This window comes from Odocoileus virginianus, chromosome 2, assembly GCF_023699985.2.
Source record: "Odocoileus virginianus isolate 20LAN1187 ecotype Illinois chromosome 2, Ovbor_1.2, whole genome shotgun sequence".
NCBI lineage: Eukaryota > Metazoa > Chordata > Mammalia > Artiodactyla > Cervidae > Odocoileus > Odocoileus virginianus.
The window spans coordinates 63277175-63298473 of NC_069675.1; the positions used below are offsets into that span (position 1 = coordinate 63277175).

Consider the following 21299-nt stretch of genomic DNA (forward strand, 5'->3'; position numbering starts at 1 on the left):
TGCCTGGCACACATACTGTAGTATAAACTGTACTTAATCTACACTATCAAAAATAAACTGAATCCATGACCTAGGATCCAATCTAAAATTTCACTTCTTTATGGTGGAATTAGGTGTGTTTTAATTCCAGGTAATTGATTAAGTCTAATTACCAAAATAGAAAGCTTCTAATTTGCTGGCAGTCAGTGTTATAACTGGGGCACACCACTGGAACATAGCACAGGAATTAAAGAACAGACTTGAATGTTAATTCACCCACATTCTCCTCCTGAACTACACCCCCATGTATCTCTTGCATGCAGAGCTCTCTTTGAAGCTCTGAGAGCTTCATGCGTGGGAAACTAGGGAAATCAAAGCTGCCTTATACAAATGCACATGGTTTGGAGTCCAGGAGATGCTGAAAAAGACTATTAGTAATCTCCTTCTGGGAAGCTCATCTGAGTATGAGACCCTCACATTTTGCATTTCTTGCGCCTAGGGTATTTAAATTGGTGGCCTCAATCTTATAGCACCAGGGTTTGTTCTTACACCCAGTTCACATGGATTTTTTTTTTTTAACCTACTTTGACAAAAAAAAAAAAAAAAAAGAGGGGGGAGCAAAATAGGAAAAGAAGGCAGGGGCGGGGAAGAATAAATCATTATGCAGCTCTCAACCTCCACAGGGAAACAGCAGTACAAACCCACAGATCCAGAATTGTCAAGCAATGCGGCTGTTTGTTTACAAGTCACAGAATCAGTTATGTAACTAGGTAAGTCAAAGAGATCGAGTAAATGTTGGAAGGACAGAGAAGACCAGAACTTTTTGAATTAGTCAAGAGACTTCATGTCTGAAATGGATTCATACAGACTTTCTGTTTACCTGTTTTTAGTTGCTTTGTGAATTTTATTTTTTTAGTTAATTGTACCAAAAGTACAGTGTTTCTATGTAGATAATGACCCCTTGTTCTTTATCATTGGTTTTGGATACCTGAAAGCACTTGCTCACCATGGGATTTGTTAAAGTGACAGCAAGCATTTATGAGGGAAATTGGAATAGCTTTTTATCTGCTGACCTAGAATTCCTGTCTGATTTAGCAGGAGAATGTATTATGAGACCAATGGATCAATTCTGATTTCTCTATACCCCTCACCCTACAACTTCTTTTTTAAATTGGTTATTTGTTTTATTTTATAAGTTCTGGGACCATATAATGTCTATAAAATGAAGACCTTTAAATTTATCTCTATCTCAATAAATTTTGGGGAGAACTTAAACTGTAAAAATTTCAATTCTAAAGAGAAGTTAGAAAATCAAATGATTTAAATGCCATTATATTGGACTGTTCATTTCATAAATAAGCTACTCTCAACAAAGTTCTTAAATAAAAAAGTATTATTTTCTTTTAAATACCTGCATTTACATTTGAAACTTTTTAAAAATATGATTTTTTTCCCTGAAATATTGTAGCCATAATTTAGTGCTATGAGTATAATTAATCAACTTCTGATAGCAGGTTAAACTCGGAGGTTTCAGTCACTAAATTTATGGAACATTATTTTCTTTCTCATCTAGCTAACTTGTCCTTCAAACTGAGTTGATTTAGTGTCATATGTTACTCCCTGGGGAAAATCTTAGGGGAATTTTTAGAGAAGAATTTTGTTTTTTTGCCAGGCAGACAAAAGCTGAATTCAGGCCCTCAGGGAATCTCCTCGGGGTTTTCTACTAATGGGGCCAGAGCCCCAGGACCAGAAGGGACCTGTGCAGCTGAGACTGGTACCCAGAAGGCTGCTCAGCTGTTGTACCTGCCACAACAGACATTGAGAATGGGATTAAGTCCAAGCCAGTCTTCCAAGGTGTAGGGGAAAAGGCTATTTTGTTTTTGTTTAATTTGAGCTTGGCATAGGGCAGGATATCTGGTGCCTATGTCCTCCTATTTAAGTTAAAGGTAGGGCTGAGTTGATTCAGTGTCTAGAGATAAGAGGAATGCAATTAACTACTATAAAAGACTTCTGTTTATTGGTAATATTTCAATGAATATATGTTCCCAGCCCAGGAGCATCACTGAGCCTCCATAATCGGGAGTCTGATATTTACCAGCTTAGAATAGTGATTAATGTGAGTTTGATAAGGGATCTCCATCCATTTAATTATCAGTGAATGTTAAATAGGAATATGAGTCAAAATGAAAGGATAAAGATAAATATCTACTTCAAATTGACTTCGTTCAATCGCTATTCAAATTCTTAGGTACTTCTGGACTTTAAGGCCCTATCATTCCAACAATCCGTAATTTTTGTGGAGGTAGATTTCATGCATATTCATACATTGTATTTATTGTTAGTCATTAAAGATAGTGATAGTGTGTAGGGTATCTATAGTTTTTTTATTATCTTTATCTTGTCTTACCTGCTGTCTAAAGGCATCAGAAAATCCATTATCATTTGAATGATCATCATAATTATAATCCTTTACCAGTAATGCCTTAATTTAAATAATGAGCTTAACCTTTCAAAGCACTGTTAGGAATATGAGCTAATTTATACATTATTAGAGTTCATTGTTACTTAGGTACATTTCTCTGAGATGTGAAATGGCATCTTGTCTTCACTAGGTAAAGATGGGATGGATTTTAAACATTTCAGAAATTAAATGTACTTCACTTCTAAATGTATATTATGCTTCAGTAGAAGGTTTAAAGGTTTTGATAATATAACATGCATTTTGATTTGGCATAAGCAAATTACTGAGTGAACTAAGTAAATTCTCAAGAAGGGATAAAGGTAGCTTTTCCCCTCTTCCATAAAACTTTATAAAAGTGTCTTTTAAAAGTTATTTTAAACTACCTATCTTTCAAAATAACTTATCAAATGATTTGAGAATGCTTTTGAGCCCTCTAGGAATGGGATTGAAGTTCTGTTAGAATATCTTAGTTCAATTTTTAAGTTTGGAGAGAGGTGAGAAAAAGGGAAGAGACACACATCGTGCCGAATGGGTTGGGGGGGGCGAACTTTAGGTATAACCTCATGGAGGCAGCTTTTTGGGGTTGTGGAAAGAGCATGGACTGTCCAGGGCCATGAGTTTCACTCTGCTTTGTTATTTAAGTTCACCAAGCCTCAGTTTCCTCATCTGTAATATGAGACTGTGGCTTTGCAGAGGTAGTAGTGTTAGTCTCTCAGTTGTGTCCAACTCTTTGCGACCCCATGGACTGTACCCTGCCAGTCTCCTCTGTCCATAGAATTCTCCAGAGAAGAATACTGGAGTGTGTTCCCATTCTTTTCTCCAGAGGATCTTCCCCGCCCAGGGCTCGAACTGGGGTCTCCTGCATTGCAGGGGGATTCTTTACCATCTGAGCTACAGGGAAGCCCCAAGCAGGTGCAGGGTCGGTGTTCAATAGCATTATTTCAGGCAGGAGATGGCAACCAGGAAATGACCCCTTGGGTTTCCTTTAAGTGCTAAAATTAAATCACTATAAAATAGATGAACCAATTCCTTTTCAATAGTGAGGAGTGGAAAACATCCCCAAAGATGGCAGCTATTAAAGTGGGTTTTATTTAAAAAAAAAAAAAAAAAAAAACCCTTCTTCCTTTGACTTTTATCAACTACAAATGAAAGCTACTCTATTCATAGTCTAAAGCTGAGGAAATAAGCTTTTGTAGCTTGCTAATATTTTTCACCTCAGGAAAATAATTGTTCCTAGGGAAGCCAAATGTTCCTACACTTAATCCTACTGTTTGAAGTATAAAGATTTGTTACATTTTTTTCTTGACTTGAAAAACCAAGGACAGTTTTTAAAACTTTAAGCAGTGATCAAGTGCCTTATAAATTCTGTGTTATGAATTACCTGAGGATGTTAATGGAGTATATTATAAATAGTCATTAATTTTTACCAACACCCTGTGGTAAAAGCATTATCATGCTTCCTCCCCCTCTAACAGGCAGGGAGATGAAGATTCCATGAGACCAAGCAACTTACCCTGAGGATATGTGGAAGAAGTCACCCAGCCAGAAAAGGGAACCCAGGAGGTTGGAATCAGAGCTTTATGTGTCTACAACTTAAGAAGAGACTCATTCGTCATATATACAAACATTTCTGCTTCTATTTAGGTTGATAGAGTTGAGGGAGAGTGGTTTGGGTGTCCTCCTGAGACTCTCAAAGATGTTAGCTGTTTCCAGGACCTGCAATCACAAATCATGTGTTGGTCGTACTAACACTTCCAAGTCTGAGATCTAAATTTACTTAGTAAATTTCAAATTATTCCTATAAATAGATTTAAAATGGAATTTAGTAAAAAAAAGTAAAGATCAAAAGGAACAAGGAAGATAAAAGATTTTTCTCCTTAAGCTGATAAGGGATTTATACATTTATTGTGTTTTTACTTTTATTTTGTCTCAACATTGTAATTTGTAATGTAGTTCGCAGATTATTTTATAATCTCTTCTTCTGTGAGTGTTTATAGGGCACTCAGTAAAGATTTATTGACTGAAACACAGATACCCCTCTCAGTGATCAACCAGTGACTAGTATAGAAGTGAAGTCAAGTCAGTCATGTCTGACTCTTGCAACCATACAGACTGTAACCTGCTGGGCTCCTTTGTCCATGGGATTCTCTAGGCAAGAATACTGGAGTGGGTTACTCCAGGAGATCTTCCCAACCCAGGGATCGAACCTGGGTCTCCTGCATTGCAGGCAGATTCTTTATCCTCTGAGCCACCAGGGAAGCCCAACTAGAATAGAAGGCTTTATAATTGATAACACAATATATACACAATGGCTTATTCAGACTTTCAGTTAACAAATCACGTTTAGTCGTTTAACCAAGAAATTTGTAGTTAGAAGAGTCCTAGGAATGAGCCAACAAAGGTCCATCTAGTCAAGGCTATGGTTTTTCCAGTGGTCATATATGGATGTGAGAGTTGGACTGTGAAGAAAGCTGAGAGCCAAAGAATTGATGCTTTTGAACTCTGGTGTTGGAGAAGGCTCTTGAGAGTCCCTTGGACTGCAAGGAGATCCAACCAGTCCATCCTAAAGATAAGTCCTGGGTGTTCATTGGAAGGAGTGATGCTATGGCTGAAACTCCAATACTTACTTTGGCCACCTCATGAGAAGAGCTGACTCATTGGAAAAGACCCTGATGCTGGGAGGGATTGGGGGCAGGAGGAGAAGGGGACGACAGAGGATGAGATGGCTGGATGGCATCACCGACTCGATGGACATGAGTTTGAGTAAGCTCCGGGAGTTGGTGATGGACAGGGAGGCCTGGCGTGCTGCGATTCATGGAGTCGCAAAGAGTCGGACACGACTGAGCGACTGAACAGAACTGAACTGAGGAATGAGCCAAAATTAGCCATTATGGCTTCGACTCAGTTAGCTTTGATCAATAAACACCTTATGCTATTTCTTCTTCAAAAGCTAAAACTCTGACAACTAGAGTCTGATTTATGACATTTAAAAAACAGAAAGAGATCAAATGTGTCACAAGTCAGAAAAACATACATTTGTCCAAATTTTGTTTTCAAAAATATCACTTATCTTAGCCAAGAGTAAATACCAGAGGTTGCTTGGTCATCAGTGTTGGTACGAAAAATGGAGGTCACCATCACTAGGTATTTCTTTTTCCATAATGAACTTCAAGATTGGTTTATGTAGCACCCATTTAACTCTTCTGTCTTACTTTTGGAGTTGCTATGTTTAAAATAACACCTAGAAATTGTTGACTATGATACAGAAAAATAGAATTGAATTTGGTATTATGAGCTAGGAGTCAAAGTCAAGGTACTTCAGTGTACTTCTGAAAATAAGCCTTGCAAATGTTTTCCACTAGAATATATTTATGGATGTAGTAATTTAGGCAGTCATTCCCTAGACTAGATTATGGCATGCCAGTAGCTGAAAGATGAGAATTAAAACCTAAAGGGTCCGGTTGCAACTAGAGAGACCCATTAAAAAAAAAAAAAAAACACAATAAAAAATATTTTCTAAAAAAAACATTTTTATTTTTTTAGATTGGTACAAAGTTAAAAAGGTCCACACATTTGTAAAATTGTCTTTATGACTTTTTCTGACAGACCACTTTCTTTCCTATTTGCGGGTTAAAATAAATAACTCCTGAGATTTTCATTTTAGTTTCTCAAGCAAGGCAAAACCAGTTGAACTGCTTTGTATTATCTCCTGATCCAGGAATTGAGGCCAAGAGTCAGGAAAAAGTAACCACCAGTTGACTTTTTGTGTTTTGTAGGTTAACACCAGCAAAGAAGAGGGTAAGTTGTTTACATCCTTAAAAATAATTTCAGAAGAAATGGAAGTCTTTGGCTCACTATTAATCCTATTATTTTCCGCACTTTTTCTGGCAAAGAGTTTACAAATGTCAGTAAAGGCCTTCTCATGCAGAAATTACTGAGTTTAAACACACATGAAATGCCATTGCTTCCATAGATAGCTTTATAGGCCACAAGATCAAAGTTGTTAACATATATTTTAAGATCCTTGGCCCTTTGATGTTCTTACAACCACCACATTTTAGAGACCTTTCTAAATCATGAGTTAGGTGAAACAGAGTAAAGAACCTAAGAAAAAAAGTAGGCAAGTTTGTTTCATTGAGCTGTCCCTTTCCCCTCTGGGGCCTATTAACTACTACACAAACAAGGCTGCCTCTTATTTCGGCTTATTTGGCATTGGTACACACTTCTAAGCAAGTGGAGTCAGTCCTCCAGAACTGGCTGCCTTCTCTTGAACAGTTTGTTATTCGTATTTCAGTTGATTATTTTTAATGCCGATTTTTCACTTCATGACGTCAGAGTATCTGATACTGATCGAATCAATGGAGGTAGCGTAGGGTGCAGGCATTTCAGAACAGGTGCTGGGTATATCTCATCACTGGCACAAGTTGTTTGATGTCAGGGCAGAGAAAGACTGTTTAGAAATATCTCCTCACCTCGCTTCCCTTGCAGGGTTACAATGGTTTACCAGGCCAAGGATTAAACAAAGAAAGGAATCCATTTTTAAAGGCACATCCTCTAGATGACAGATGCAGAAGCCACATGTGTTGGCATTTCATCACCGAGAGTCTTATTCGAGTATCAACATTTATCTGAACACAGAGGAGGAGAGAGCCAAAGAGCCAAACTGTGTTTAATTTGGCCTCATGAAATTCACATTTGGGAAAAACTTAGGGGTACAGAGTCTTCTGCACATTCACATGTAACACCCATCACTGTTAATAGGGATAACCACATTTGCTGAAAAGAAAACATGCCCTTTAGAACTGAGCTTAGACCTTGGGGATGGAAAGCGCTCTCCAGCTAATAGCTGATGGGAATTGTACCATCTCGAATTTGCTCCCTGATGACGTGACATCATTGAATTTGGAAAAGCAGAGACAGGTTCATCCAGGGGTAGCAGAGAAGAAAACTGTTTTAAAAAAAAAAAAAAAAAAAAAAGAAAGGTGATTATACTCCGGGCTTTTAAATTAAGCCACAGAAGTCCCTGACTAATTATATCATGAAAACAAGCTCCAGCTCTAAGTTCCTAAGAAAGAGACTGTGGTGGTGATGGTAGATTTATTCTTGTTTACTTCTTTCAACCAATCTCATTTGATAAGTTTCTCTTAAAGTAATAAAATTAAGCTCATCTTTAAAAAATGGGATGAAATATTTCAGTTTGGAAACCAAATGACACTTCATTTTCAAGGATTCATGGCCAGAGGAAACAGACGGTAAAAATAATCTTGACCCACAGAAAATCACAAGCCTTGGGTTGTATCCCATCCCTAACCTTCCTGACTCCAGATGTGAACAAGAGGTCAGTCAGTCCCTGAAGCAGCACAGTATTTAAAAAAAAAACTGTTATGGGTGGAGCATATTGGGAGGTTCCAAGGAAAGACAAGAAGTAACTGAAAAGCATAGTCTTTATCTTTTAAAAGTGTGTAATGAAAAAGTGTATGCAAAGAATAAAAAGTGTATATCATTACAAAGCATGTGGATGTTTACATTCACTTTCTGCCTAGATCTTTCCTCCCGTCTTGGAGAGGATAGTGAACTACAGGGTTAGGAGGAGGAAGACTAAGGGTTCTCAGTAGTCTGTCAAATGTGGTGTAAACAGATCTCTAAACAACAAGAGCCCTTCACTAGCGTCAGAACAGTATAAGGATTAAGAAGACGAATTTCGAAAATAGATAAACCCGAGCTTGTCACTTGAAACTTTCTACGTCTGTAAAATGGAGCAATAGTGCTAACTTACAGGATGCTTGAGGAAATCAAATGAGACGAGATATATGAAATACCTAGCATCAGTTCTGTTCAGTCACTCAGTTGTGTCCAACTCTTTGTGACCCTATGGACTGCAGCATGCCAGGCTGCATTCCTCTCCATCCCTATCCATCACCACCAGGACATCACCCTGTCCATTCCCTGTCCATCACCAACTCACGGAGCCTACTCAAACTCATGTCCATAGAGTTGGTGATGCCAGTCAACCATCTCATCCTCTGTTGTCCCCTTATCCTCCTGCCTTCAATCTTTCCCAGCATCAGGGTCTTTTCAAATGAGTTAGTTCTTTAAATCAGGTGGCCAAAGTATTGGAGTTTCAGCTTCAGCATCAGTCCTTCCAATGAATTTTCAGGACTGATTTCCTTTAGGATTGACTGGTTGGATCTCCTTGCAGTCCAAGGGACTCTCAAGAGTCTTCTCCAACACCTCAGTTCAAAAGCATCAATTCTTCAGCGCTCAGCTTTCCTTATAGTCCAACTCTCACATCCATACATGACTACTGGAAAAACCATAGCTCTGACTAGATGGACCTTTGTTGGCAAACTAATGTCTCTGCATTTTAATATTCTGTCTAGGTTGGTCATAACTTTTCTCCGAAGGAGTAAGTGTCTTTTAATTTCATGGCTGCAGTCACCATCTGCAGTGATTTTGGAGCCCCCCAAAATAAAACCTCTCTCTGTTTCCATTGTTTCCCCATCTATTTGCCATGAAGTGATGGGACTGGATGCCATGATCTTAGTTTTCTAAATGTTGAGTTTTAAGCCAACTTTTTCACTCTCCTCTTTCACTTTCATCAGGAGGCTCTTTAGTTCTTCTTCACTTTCTGTCATAAGGGTGGTGTCATCTGCGTATCTGAGGTTATTGATATTTCTTCCGGCAATTGTGATTCCAGCTTGTGCTTTATCTGGCCCAGCATTTCACAGGATGTACTCCGCATAAAAGTTAAATATGCAGGGTGACAATATACAGCCTTGATGTACTCCTTTCTCTATTTGGAACCAGTCTGTTGTTCCATGTCCATTTCTAACTGTTGCTTCCTGACCTGCGTACAGATTTCTCAGGAGGTAGGTCAGGTGGTCTGGTATTCCCATCTCTTTAAGAATTTTCCAGTTTGTTGTGGTCCACCCAATCAAAGGCTTTGATGTAGTCAATAAAGCAGAAGTAGATGTTGTTCTGGAACTCTCTTGCTTTTTTGGTGATCCAACGGATGTTGGCAATTTGATCTCTGGTTCCTCTGCCATTTCTAAATCCAGCTTGAACATCTGGAAGTTCACAGTACACATACTGCTGAAACCTGGCTTGGAGTATTTTGAGCTTTACTTTGCTAGTGTGTGAGATGAATGCAGTTGTGTGGTAGTTTGAACGTTCTTTGGCATTGCCTTTCTTTGTATGAGGTTCGGGAAAACAGCACGAGTTCAAAAGAAAAGCAGAAGAAAACCTTGCATGTATGTGTACTCGGCTGTGTCCAACTCTTTACAGCCTGATGGACTGTGGCCCTCGTGGCTCCTCTGTTTATGGGATTTTCCAGGCAAGAATACTGGAATGGGTTGCCATTTCCTCCTCCAGAGGATCTTCCCAACCCATGGATAGAACCTGCACTGCAGGTGGCTTCTTTATCACTGTGCCATCTAGGAAGTCCATTATTTGGATGGTGGCTAATATTCATTTAATATCCAGTGTCCTTTGCATGGAATGTTCCTGACTCTCCCTTCTGGTATTTATCTGTGGCTCAACCGGCCACACAGGGAGTGTCAAGTATAATTCTGTAACCTTGGTGACCTTCTTCTTGGGTTTTATCCAGAGATCAACTCAGCACGGTGCCTCTGCTCGAGGGATGGGGTGGGGTTAGGGGTAAGGCAATGAGGAATCATGCCAGGTCCTGTGGGGATTACAACTGGGAGCATGCCTTAGCCACGCCAGAGCCACTGCAGACACCTCTTGGCATTGCAACCTTTGGGACTGGGTTGCTTCTGTGCGCCAGGCTGGCCTCATTGGTATCCCAAAGAGAGCACATGGCTATTTTCATTGTGTCCTGCTAGACTATGCCATCTTGCAGGATTGGTGGTTTTGGAATGAAATATTTCCCTGGTAGCTCAGATGGTAGAGACTCTGTCTGCAATGCAGGAGATCCAAGTTCCATCCCTGGGTCAGGAAAATGCCTTGGAGAAGGAAATGGCTACCCACTCCAGTATTCTTGCCTGGAGAATTCCATGGACTGAGGAGCCTGATGGGGGTTGCAAGGAGTCAGACATGATTGAGTGACTAGCACTTTCACTTTTCATTGCTTTAGAACAAAGGACAACACATTAGCTAGTTCAGACCACTTGGGATAGGAAAGAAGTCATGCAGAAAAGGGAAATCTCCCAGCACTGAAATGACACATGCTGCATTATCAAGGGATGGAGAAAGAAGATAAGTGTAACGTTTCTATCTCCTGCCCGCATCAATTGAGGTGATGGAAGATGTGACTGTCCATGAGAATTAGGGTAAGTGGATGGAAAGAGAGGCCTGGTCTTGGAATGAGGGAACCTCAGGTGAGGCAGTCGCATCACAGAGAAGAGTTCGATTATTTTTATGCACCTGATGAAGATTTGACTTGGGGGTATCTTTGCAAGGTGGTGATCTGGAAATGAACTAAATGTATGTGAACACAACTGTGTACAACTTAGACTGATATGGAAAGAACATTGTTTTACTTGAAAATATTTTGATACCAATTAAACAGAAAATCCTCTTCTCACACCTGAAGGAGGAATAAAAAGGAAGTCTAAGGGCTTGCAGCCCTGAGCTCTAGTAATTGGTGCCTTAATTTGTTTCACTCTTTGAAATTAGAAGTTAGATCCATATACGGGTGTCATGGATGTGCCCAAGAAGCTTCAAGGCCATCCAATCTGTCCTGCCACTAGTACCACCTAGTGGCAGCCAAGAAGATGTGTAAGCATCTTTCTAAAAATTGCTGTAAAAAAGAGACAAAAACCTATGTCCACAGACCTCATGGTTTAGGACTAGTTGAAAATGTGCGTGAAACAGATCACCAGCCCAGGTTGGGTGCATGAGACAAGTGCTCGGGCCTGGTGCACTGGGAAGACCCAGAGGGATCGAGTGGAGAGGGAGGTGGGAGGGGGGACCGGGATGGGGAATACATGTAAATCCATGGCTAATTCATTTCAATGTATGACAAAAACGACTGTAATGATGTAAAGTAATTAGCCTCCAACTAATAAAAATAAATGGAAAAAAAAAAAGAAAATGTACAAGAATTCAGAATAAATTGTCAAGGGTTCTTCTGTTCCCTGTCCCAACTCCACTGCTCATCGTTATTAATAGTAGCCTGCCTTTATTATGTATTTCCTCCAGCTCTGACCTGTCTCTTTCTCCTTGTTTCTCTCTCTCTCCCAATCTATCTACCTGCCCTTAGTTTTTAAAAACAGAAATGAAATCAAACTAAATATTATGGGGTGATTTTACCACTTACCAGATATCTTTTTATTGAGGAAGTTGATTTACAATGCCGTGTTCATTTCTGCTGTGATTCAGTCATACATATACATACATTCTTTTTAAACATTCTTTTCCATTATGCTTTTGCTCAGGGTATTAAAGGTAGTTTCCTGTGCTATACAGTAGAACCTAGTCGTTCGACTTAACAGATACCTTTAAACTTATTCCACAGCACAGCAGAAACTCACTAAAGGGCCCAGACTTGACAGTTTGCTCACAAGCGCCAGTGTTAGGCTGGCTGAAAGAGTTATGTGGGCATTGAAACTGCCTTCCCTCGGATGAGGTTCTAGACTCCAACTGGCCATTTTCATATCTCTTCTACCGAATCTATGTGGACTTCATTCCCTTAGAGGTAGAGCTACAATCCCTCTGCCTCTCCACCATGTGGTCTAAGCGCTCTCTGTATTCTCACAGACCCTTAACTCCCCCTTCAGAGACCTCTCTGCCCCCACATGCTCTTGTCTCAGTTTGGCCTCCTCACCTCTCACCAATATGGATGCTTCTCTACTCCCCTCCCTGCACCAAACAGGGAGCTCACTCTATACCAGGCATACCATCCTGTTACCTTATGCTTCAAGTATTCTCCCAGCTCCCATTTTCTTTAGAGGAAAGCCAAAGCTGCTCAGCGTCTATGCACACTCGTGGTCAGGTCTAGGCCTCTTTCCTCCCCCACTATCCCCTGTGCTCCAGACGCCCAGAATCCCTTCTTACAGAGTGGATCATATGCCTTCACCTGCCCATACCCTGTCATACCTTCTCTATGCCTCAAATGTACTTTCTCTCATCCTCCTGAAGGGTGTCTTCTCATTGGTCAAGATGTAGTTCAAACACCATCTACGAAGCTGCCTTCCAACCCTTGCAGGCTCCTCCTCTATCCTTTCGTGTGTTTTATATCACTTTCCAGCATAGCATTTACCACATCTAACTGTAATTACCTGGCAATGAGCAACTCAAACATCTATTGCAGTACTCTTTTCATTTCCTGTCCTACAGAGTAGTGGCACATGAATGTTTGTTGAAAGAACAACTGTACATTAAAGAGAAGGACTACCATCAAAAGACCTAGGGCAATGGTTTCTAAACTTTGAGATAAGGATCATGAAGGTGCTTTTTTAAAGCTGAAGTACAGTTGACTTACAGTGTTGTTTAATTTCTGTACACTTTGCTAAACAGCAAGGTGATTCATTTATATATATATATACACACATTCTTTTAAAAATATTCTTTTCCATTATGGTTTATCATAGGATACTGAATGTAGTCCTCTGTACTATGTGGTAGGACCTTGTTGTTTATCCATTCTATATATAAAAGCTTACATCTGCTAACCTCAACCTCCCACTCCATCCTTCCCCAACCCCCTCCTTCTTGGTAAACACCATTCAGATACTTTGGATCTCCTCCCAGAGAGTCCACTTAATTTGGCAGTCCTGAAAATGTAGAGCTCAGGAATCTACATTTTAACAAGCATCTGAGATCATTCCGATGACCTATGAGAGACCAACCCCCAGAATGCAAAGCAAATAATTTGATAAACAGTAAAAGCAAAGAATCTTTGTTCCTGGAGATGGCATACATTGGAGATTGTGCTTATGCCCATAGGAGTTCCCTTGACGTGGTGGTTGTTGGTACTCCTGAGAATAAATGGATATCAGTGTAAGCTGGAGAAAGACACAGTGCAGTGAATTCCCTGAAGATTCTCAAGAAGCATCAGGCTCTCTGCACAAGGGCTGGACTGTTTCTCTTTCAGAACAATTGTCGTCAACTCCCATCTGTTTGTTTTGTTCCAAGAGTCACTATTTAGCCAGACCCAAGCTGTTTTCATTAATATGTTGCATTTGTGAAAAGCTTCCCTTTGGATGTTCTCCAAACATTTTAGTGGCTTTCAGCCTGTCTTCCCTTATTCCCTCAGGGAGGAACAAGTACAAGTTCACGCCAGCTCATTGGAGAGGCATTGCTCAAGAGCAGCTCCTGGGGCACCAGATGCAGGCGGGAGGGAGAGAGTGGGAGCGCTCCCAGCCCCCTCCCTCTGTTCTGCCTCCTTTCCCCACCCACCCTGCCAAATGCTCCCTGGTGTCTTCAGCAGGTGGCTCCCACCCCTGCCTTCAAGTCTGCTCAGGCAATTTCCCTCCTGAGATAAATGAGCTCTGAAAAGATTCCCAGGTTCTAGGCAATGTGGAACTGCCAAGGACCACATTGGCCAAAGCAAAAAGCCAAGACTGCAAACCCCTTGCAGAGACAGGAGGTGGACACGAGTTAAGCACCTGTGTGCAGGCGGGTCTTCCAGCAGCAGATGTTCAGTGGGGGCAGAGCTCCAGTTCTTCCAGAGTCCGGTCCCCGCAAGCTCAGCCACATGGATCTGCCTAGACTAACCTTGACTTCTCATTCCTGTGACTTTCCTTCCGGTGAACCCCTTCTCAGCTCTACAGACTCTGATTTCCTCAGATCCACTGAAGCTAACCCAGTTTCTGATTTAGGTACTTCTCTGACCCATATTTGCTAGATTCTGCCTTCTCAGGGGTGGCCAGATCTTTAGTCTCAGGATGCCAGCCTCGATGAAGACACACAGAGGATCAGTAGCTCATCTGTGAAAAACATTGAACTCTTCTCTGCTGGTTTATGAGAAACATTGCACTTGTCAGTTTTCCGGAAGGATTTATATAAATGAAGGAAAGAGGAGAGGACTGCCCTGATAGCAACCCATTGGAAGTCTGTTCAGGGGACTGCGCTCTGGGATTTTATTCCCTGATGCTTTGTAGAGATGGTTTGACCTTGACAGCTTGATTTCTAATCTCCTGGGCCTTTTTGTATCAGTGTGTTCAGGTTTTTAAAAAGTAAACATACAGTAAAACTAACTCTGTTTATGTGTATGTGCATGTGTCTTACATTCAGTTCTATGAGTTTTAACACCTTTATGAAAAGAAAGTGAAAGTGAAGTCGCTCAGTCATGTCCGACCCTTTGCAACCCCATGGACTGTAGCCCACCAGGCTCCTCCATCCATGGAATATTCTAGGCAAGAGTACTGGAATGGGTTGCCATTTCCTTCTCCCGGGGATCTTCCCAACCCAGGGATCAAACCCGGGTCTCCCGCATTTCGGGCAGATGCTTTACATCTGAGCCAGCAAGTATCACCACTAACAAGAAACAGAACAATTCTATCACCCAAGACACTCCCTTTGAATATCCAAGGTTTATTTTAAGGTCTTAATCACATTAAAAAAAAAGAAACAGGAAATGGTTAATAAGCTCCGTAGAAAAGCTAAAAAAGATAACCTGTGTGCAATATTTAAAGGGAATTGTCATCCCTTCATCCAAGGTTAGATTATTTCTATAGGATGAGGACAAATGCTCACGATCTCAAGTTCTAAGTGGGTTCTTAGGCTGTCTTCCCAGGCAAGTGGGCTCAGTTACTCCCTCCTACTCAGACGAGCAAGAGCTACTTAGCTCAGGAAAAACATTCTTGTAATGGGAACTTGATGATTTAAAGTTACACCCATCATACCTGTTCTTTTGAGTGTAACTCACATGACTCTGAAATCATTAGGCCAGAGTCATGAGACTTCTGAAAATGAACTGTCAGTGTGATCATACTCATTCAATTTCAAGTTGTTATCATCTAAATTTGGGGGGATATCCCGCACACTCATATACCGATACACTCTTACTCCATGACAAAATACAAGCATAAAGAATAAACTGTCAGAAAATCAAGATTCCAACCAGGCTTTGAGCTTAAGGAAAAAATATTGGTATTATAGAATCTCTCTCTCTCTGTATATATATATATATATATATATATATATATATATATATATATGTTTTTTGGTAAGAGAAAATGACTGATAAACCAAAGGAAAAAAAACAGCTATTTCAGCTTTGAGAAATTCACAATGCTCCTATGCTTAATGTTGAATTTTTCTGAACATTCAAACAATATTCTTGTCAAGTAATTTTAACATTTTAAATTCTTCTTCAAGCAAGGAGTGAGGTTGCCACTAACACAGCATCTTCAACAGAAAGAGAGAGTAGCTGGCCAGGGCTCTGCAGATGTAGGCAAGGAAAGCCTGGACTATGTTGTGATAATAAACAACCACCTAATCTCAGCAGTGTTTTGCAATAGTTTCTCATTCTTCCCCCCTCCAAAAAGAGGGACTGATACAGCATAGAAAGATGCATGCAAGGATGGAAGGATGGATGGATAGATAGATAAGTGATAAAGTAATCATAGCAAAATGTTAATTACAAAGTCCAGGTGATGGGTATGTGGATTTTTGCTGTCTGTCTTTGTTGTCCAGGTCTTTCCATTTTCTGTTTCAACTTTTTCACAATAAAGGTTTAGTGAGAACAGTTTATTTCTCATTTATGCTCCAGGTCCAATAAAGGTTGACTAGGGTTCTGCTCCATGTCTTCTCACGTCAGGATGCAGGATGATGGACCATCTTGAAAGTGGCCAGTTGCCGTGGTGAAGGAAAGAGAGCTCTGCTGGATATTGTGCAGACAGTTGGCTATTTCAGCCTGGAGGTGACTCATGTCATTTCTGCTCACGACTCATTGACCTGAACTCCTCTCACATGGCCCTACCCCCATCATGAGAGTGCAATCCTGTCATGTGCCTAGATAGCAAAGAGTTATAAACACTTGGTGGGCGGCACAAAATGACGATCCGGACATAAATAGACTCTTTCCAAGAACCACGCACCTTAATCCTGTCATCATTAATGATACTAACATGAAAAGGCATATTCACTTTAAGAAATGTCGGACAGAAAACTCAGATGCTTTTCCTTTCTCATCCACTTGCCTACTTTCAGTCTGCTTTAAAGGGAGCAGAACTAATCTGTTAAAGGCTAATAAATCCCAAACTTCTTGCTGTTTTTTTTTTTCTTTTTTTTCAGCCAATCAGCCAGCCAGCTAGCTCTTTCTAGAATCTCATCGCTTTTTTATTGAGTCAGCTCATTTTCACCGAGTTAGTCAGAATACATGGAAGTCATCCAGGGAACTTCAGAAAAGCAGAAGTTAGATGGGAGCTGGTGACAGTTTTCAGAAATGGGGTCATCAAAGAAAACATTTGAATAAACACGATTTCAGAAGAATTCTGGATTCAACATTTTAGAGGAGTCAGGAAAGACTTCATTGCTGAGATGACATTTAAGTTGGCACTCCAAGGCATCTGCTAGGTAGAAAATGGAGCAGCGCATTCCAAGCAGAGGGTACAGGCTGTGTGGGGCCAAGGAAACTGAACCAGCTCTGACTATCTGAAGGAGAATCAGAGATCCACATGGCCAGAGGCTGGAGTGCCTGTCAGGATTGCTGTTCTAGCACGAGACTGGGGCCAAAATATTGCCATATTTTTCACTTGTCAGTAAATAAAATACCATACTTTTATTTGGTACTAATACCAAATAAATACCATACTTGCTAAGAAAATATGGAATTAGTCTTATCTAATGCTCTAACAGTAGTTCCTATGACTTCCAAGAGTAAAGTTTCTCTCCAAGTAATCTGTTTGTAGAGAGCTGTAAGTTTCTAACTAAATACAGAGTTTCTAGGAATGGAATACTTCTACTTACTGACAATAATTTAGAGTCATCTATATAGATTTCATCAATCCACAGTAATTTTTTGAGGGAAAGGCATTGACCTAGTAGACTGCAAGTGAAGGAAGGCAAAACCACCAGTTTAAAAAAATAAACACTGCAGGAATGTGGGCATATGATGAAGTCATTTTAAATACAATGTGTCAGAAGGAAGGTGTTTTGCATGTGACATATTATTTAATCCTAACACACTTCAGGAAGTGGATAGTAATGTCACCATTTCACAAATGAGAAAACTGAGGAACAAATAGTTTCTTATAAAACCATCTGTTTAAACTCGAGCCTTATTTTTCAACATCTGAGACTTTTTTTCCCCTAAAAAACAGGGATTTGACGTGCTGCCTGCCTCACAGAGCTGTTGGGAGGATTAAAAGAAATAACAAACAGAACTTTTGACATCAGTTTTGACCTTTCCCTGGTTTTAAGTTTTCTGATTCAGTCCTGATGTTTACATATTATTAAGAACTGGCTCTTTGTAAAAGAGACTCTATGAAACCTGTTGGTGGAGAAAGTCTTTCCCTAATATATCTGAAAATATTCTGATTCAAACTATTTGTTTTTAAATAATTAAAAATATTGTCTTTACATGCATTCTTCTCCTTTTCCTTCTTCTACTTCTCCTTTTCCTCCTCTCCTTTCCCTCTTCTTCCTCTTCCCCGTCTCTTTCTTCCTCTTCTCCTCCTTCTTCTTTCTCTCCTTCTCCTTCTTCATGTTTTATATAAAATCGAAGCACAAACTTTGACCATTATCCATGCATCTTTTTAAACACCTTCAGTTTTTCTCTTTGCATTTTAATGGTTTTAGTTGAAAATGTATTTTTTCCCTGTCTTTTTAAATAACATCTCATGGACAGAGGAGTCTGGCAGGCTACAGTCCAATGGGTCGCAAACTGTTGAATATGACTGGGCCCAAACACACCAAGTAATAATGTATGTGTCCATCAGTTAATTTTATATGCATTAACTTACTTAATCTTCACAACAACTCTTTCTTTAAGGTAAATACTGTTATTATCTCCATTTTCCAACTGAGAAAATGGAAGCAAAGAGATATTAAGTGACTTGCCTAAGATCACACAGCGAATAAGAGGCTGAGTCAGGTTGTGAATTGAGGCATCTTGGCTCCAGACTGAACTCTTAAAACACTGGGTCATGATGTAACATTTCTGAAGATAATGGATCACCTTCCTAAATAAATCAGAGTCATGATTCTGTATAACAATTTTTATTGATATCCACAGAAACTATTGTTTAATTCAGAATTATGTCCCTATCTATTATGCTTTTTGACTTACCTTCTTTCAATATTTTTTCTCTTTGTCCTCTCTCTGTGAAAAAATCATTTTCAGTATATTGACCTACAAATTGCCATCTTTCCTCTAGTTACTCTGCTCCCAATTTTCTAAGAGCCAGAGACCAGGCCACCCTATAAATTAGAACTGTCTTTAAGATATGAGTCATGAGGTCTTGAGAGAAGACCTAAGCCTTTAGTGACTGGACTTTGTGATGTCTGTGATGGAGATCTTCACTTTTTGGCATATTTTCTGTTCTCAACTGGGATTCTGGATGGTTTAGGTGGCTAGATAAGTGACTTCTTAATAAGCAAGGTGTCACAAAATAGAAATTAAAGGCATTTCTACTCTTCCACCTGTTCCAAAGTGTTTCAGTCATCATAGTAATTAGAAGGATGGCCTAGTTCCTCAAGCTTCTGGGTAACCATCCGATGCTTAGAAGTAGAGAGACATGGCCACAACTTGTATAAAAATAGCCCTTCCAGATGGTCTAGGGGCAAAGTTACAACTCAGCAGCTTGATATAGCTGAGCACTTGAATTTAGGAGTAGGAGGAGAGCTATGCCGAGAAGTAGCCAGAGAGACTGGGCTTGAGTCCAATCATAAGTAGAACAGGAGATGCCAGGAGAGATCACTTAACGTGGCAGATTAGCTGTTAAGATTTCCTGTTTACTTCATCTTCATCCCCTCCTCACCTCCCTTGATTCAACCTTACCTCCTAGCCTCAAGGGAAACACACACACACACACATTCTTAAAAAAAAATAAGGGGTACAGAGTAGAGGTATAAACCATGAATCTTAATGTGCATTAGAATTCCACTAGCCAACTCATTTTAGCCACAAGCAGAATATGGTGAGCACTGAAACCCACCTAGCATGTCTCTAGGACTTGGACCCTCCAGCTTCTGGGTCAGAGTTCATCTTCTCTCTCTTTGGTGGGAGGGTGTGTCCAGTGATATGCGCCATATTTCCCCCAGGCCTACCTTAAGTCATTCCAAGCTCAAAAATGGAAACCTCTAGTTAAAAAAAAAAAAAAAAAAAAATGGAAAATGACCAAAGTCACGATATTGCTTCTAACTCTCAAAACAAATACTAAGGCTCTGATGAATGAGTCACTAGCTTGTTTCCCAAATGAGAATACTTACTCAGCAAATGTTTCAACAGGCTAAGATATGTAGTTTTCACATTTACTCTACCTTCTAATAACTCTGCATTTCCCCTGGATATTCTGGAAGAAAACTTAAGCCTCTGCCTGTAGCAAATCTATTACTTTAAATATCTCAATGTTTGAAGTCAAGTGTTAACTTTTAAAATACAGTAATTAGGGATGGATTAATGCTAACATGTAGCAGCAGTTGTAATAGACACTATCATTTTTGAAAAACAAGCGGATTGAGAAGCATACTCCTCTCTTTTAGTACCACTCACGATTAGCCCAAATCCAAGGCATTGCTGTGCCCTGCTGGCAGTCCAGCCTCACTGCAGGTAAGTGACTTACAGGTGCAGAGGTTCTGGGGCCAGTCTTCCAAATTCATTTCTACAACAGTCCCAGGCTTCCCTGATAGCTCAGGCAATAAAGAATCTGCCTGCAATGCAGGAGACCCTGGTTCAACTTCTGGGTTGGGAAGATCCCCTGGAGAAGGCATAGCCTACCCACTCCAGTATTCTTGGCTTCCCTTGTGGCTCAGCTGGTAAAGAATCCGCCTGCAATGTGGGAGACCTGGATTCAGTCACTGGGTTGGGAAGATCCCCTGGAGAAGGGAAAGGCTCCCCACTCCAGTCTTCTGGCCTGGAGAATTCCAAGGACTGCATAGAGTCAGACACGACTGAGTGACTTTCAGTTTCACTTTTCATTCTTACATGGAAGGTTCACAGGCAGCAAGAAACAAATCCCCAACTAACTTTTTCCAACCCAGTAGGATTTGTGCTTCCCAAGTGAACATTACAATATTGTTACCAACAATATTGTGGTAATTTTCTTTTCTCCCTCATCTATGTGCAAATATATATATTAAAAAAAATTTTTGGCCACACTGCATGGCATGTGGGATCCCAGTTCCCCGACCAGGGATCAGACCCAAGCTCTCCTGCATTAGAAACACAGAGTCTTAACCACTGGACAGCCAGAGAAGTTCCATTAAGTTACTTTTCAAGAGCATATTTCTTTGCTTTTTAGAGATTTATCCTCAATCTGCATGGAGTACTGGCTTTGTGCCAGGTATCTTGCAGTGTCTAGGAGCAGGCAAGGAGGCCTCTACCTTGATGGACACATGCAGTTACAGAGCCACATCCTCAAAGAGCTCAGCTACATCGCTGGCTGATGGGGGACTGGCCACCCTGGAAGAAGGAATGGAGAGGGGGAGGGACATTTTGTGATTGTTCACCAAGAACTCAAGCCTGCGTTTGCTTTGTTGGAGCCAGGTGGAGTATTCTGTGTGTAATGGTCAGAATTGATCTATGAGTTAAGTGTGCTAATTCTCCTCCAGGTATATCCCCCTGGCCTTGCAACATCCCCCAGGCTCTTGTAACAGAGAAAAATAAACTTGACTTCATATTGGATCTATCCCTTTAGCTCTAATCTTTGTGTTCTGTTGTCAGTGCCTTGTCATGCTGGCTCTATACCTTTCGTAAAAGAATATTGCCTATAGTCTGAAATACACAGGA

The 21299-nt window shown here is 40.4% G+C and overlaps 1 long non-coding RNA gene across 3 annotated transcripts in view; it reads left to right on the forward strand.

The window, feature by feature from the left end:
• LOC110128061 (uncharacterized) overlaps positions 1-21299 on the forward strand; it is a 44478-nt gene that overhangs the window by 16322 nt on the left and 6857 nt on the right. For all 3 annotated transcript variants that reach the window (XR_011492780.1, XR_011492781.1, XR_011492782.1), the window contains exons 2-3: positions 10536-10731; positions 16119-16268. This is a non-coding gene — a long non-coding RNA (uncharacterized lncRNA). The remainder of the gene's footprint in view (positions 1-10535; positions 10732-16118; positions 16269-21299) is intronic.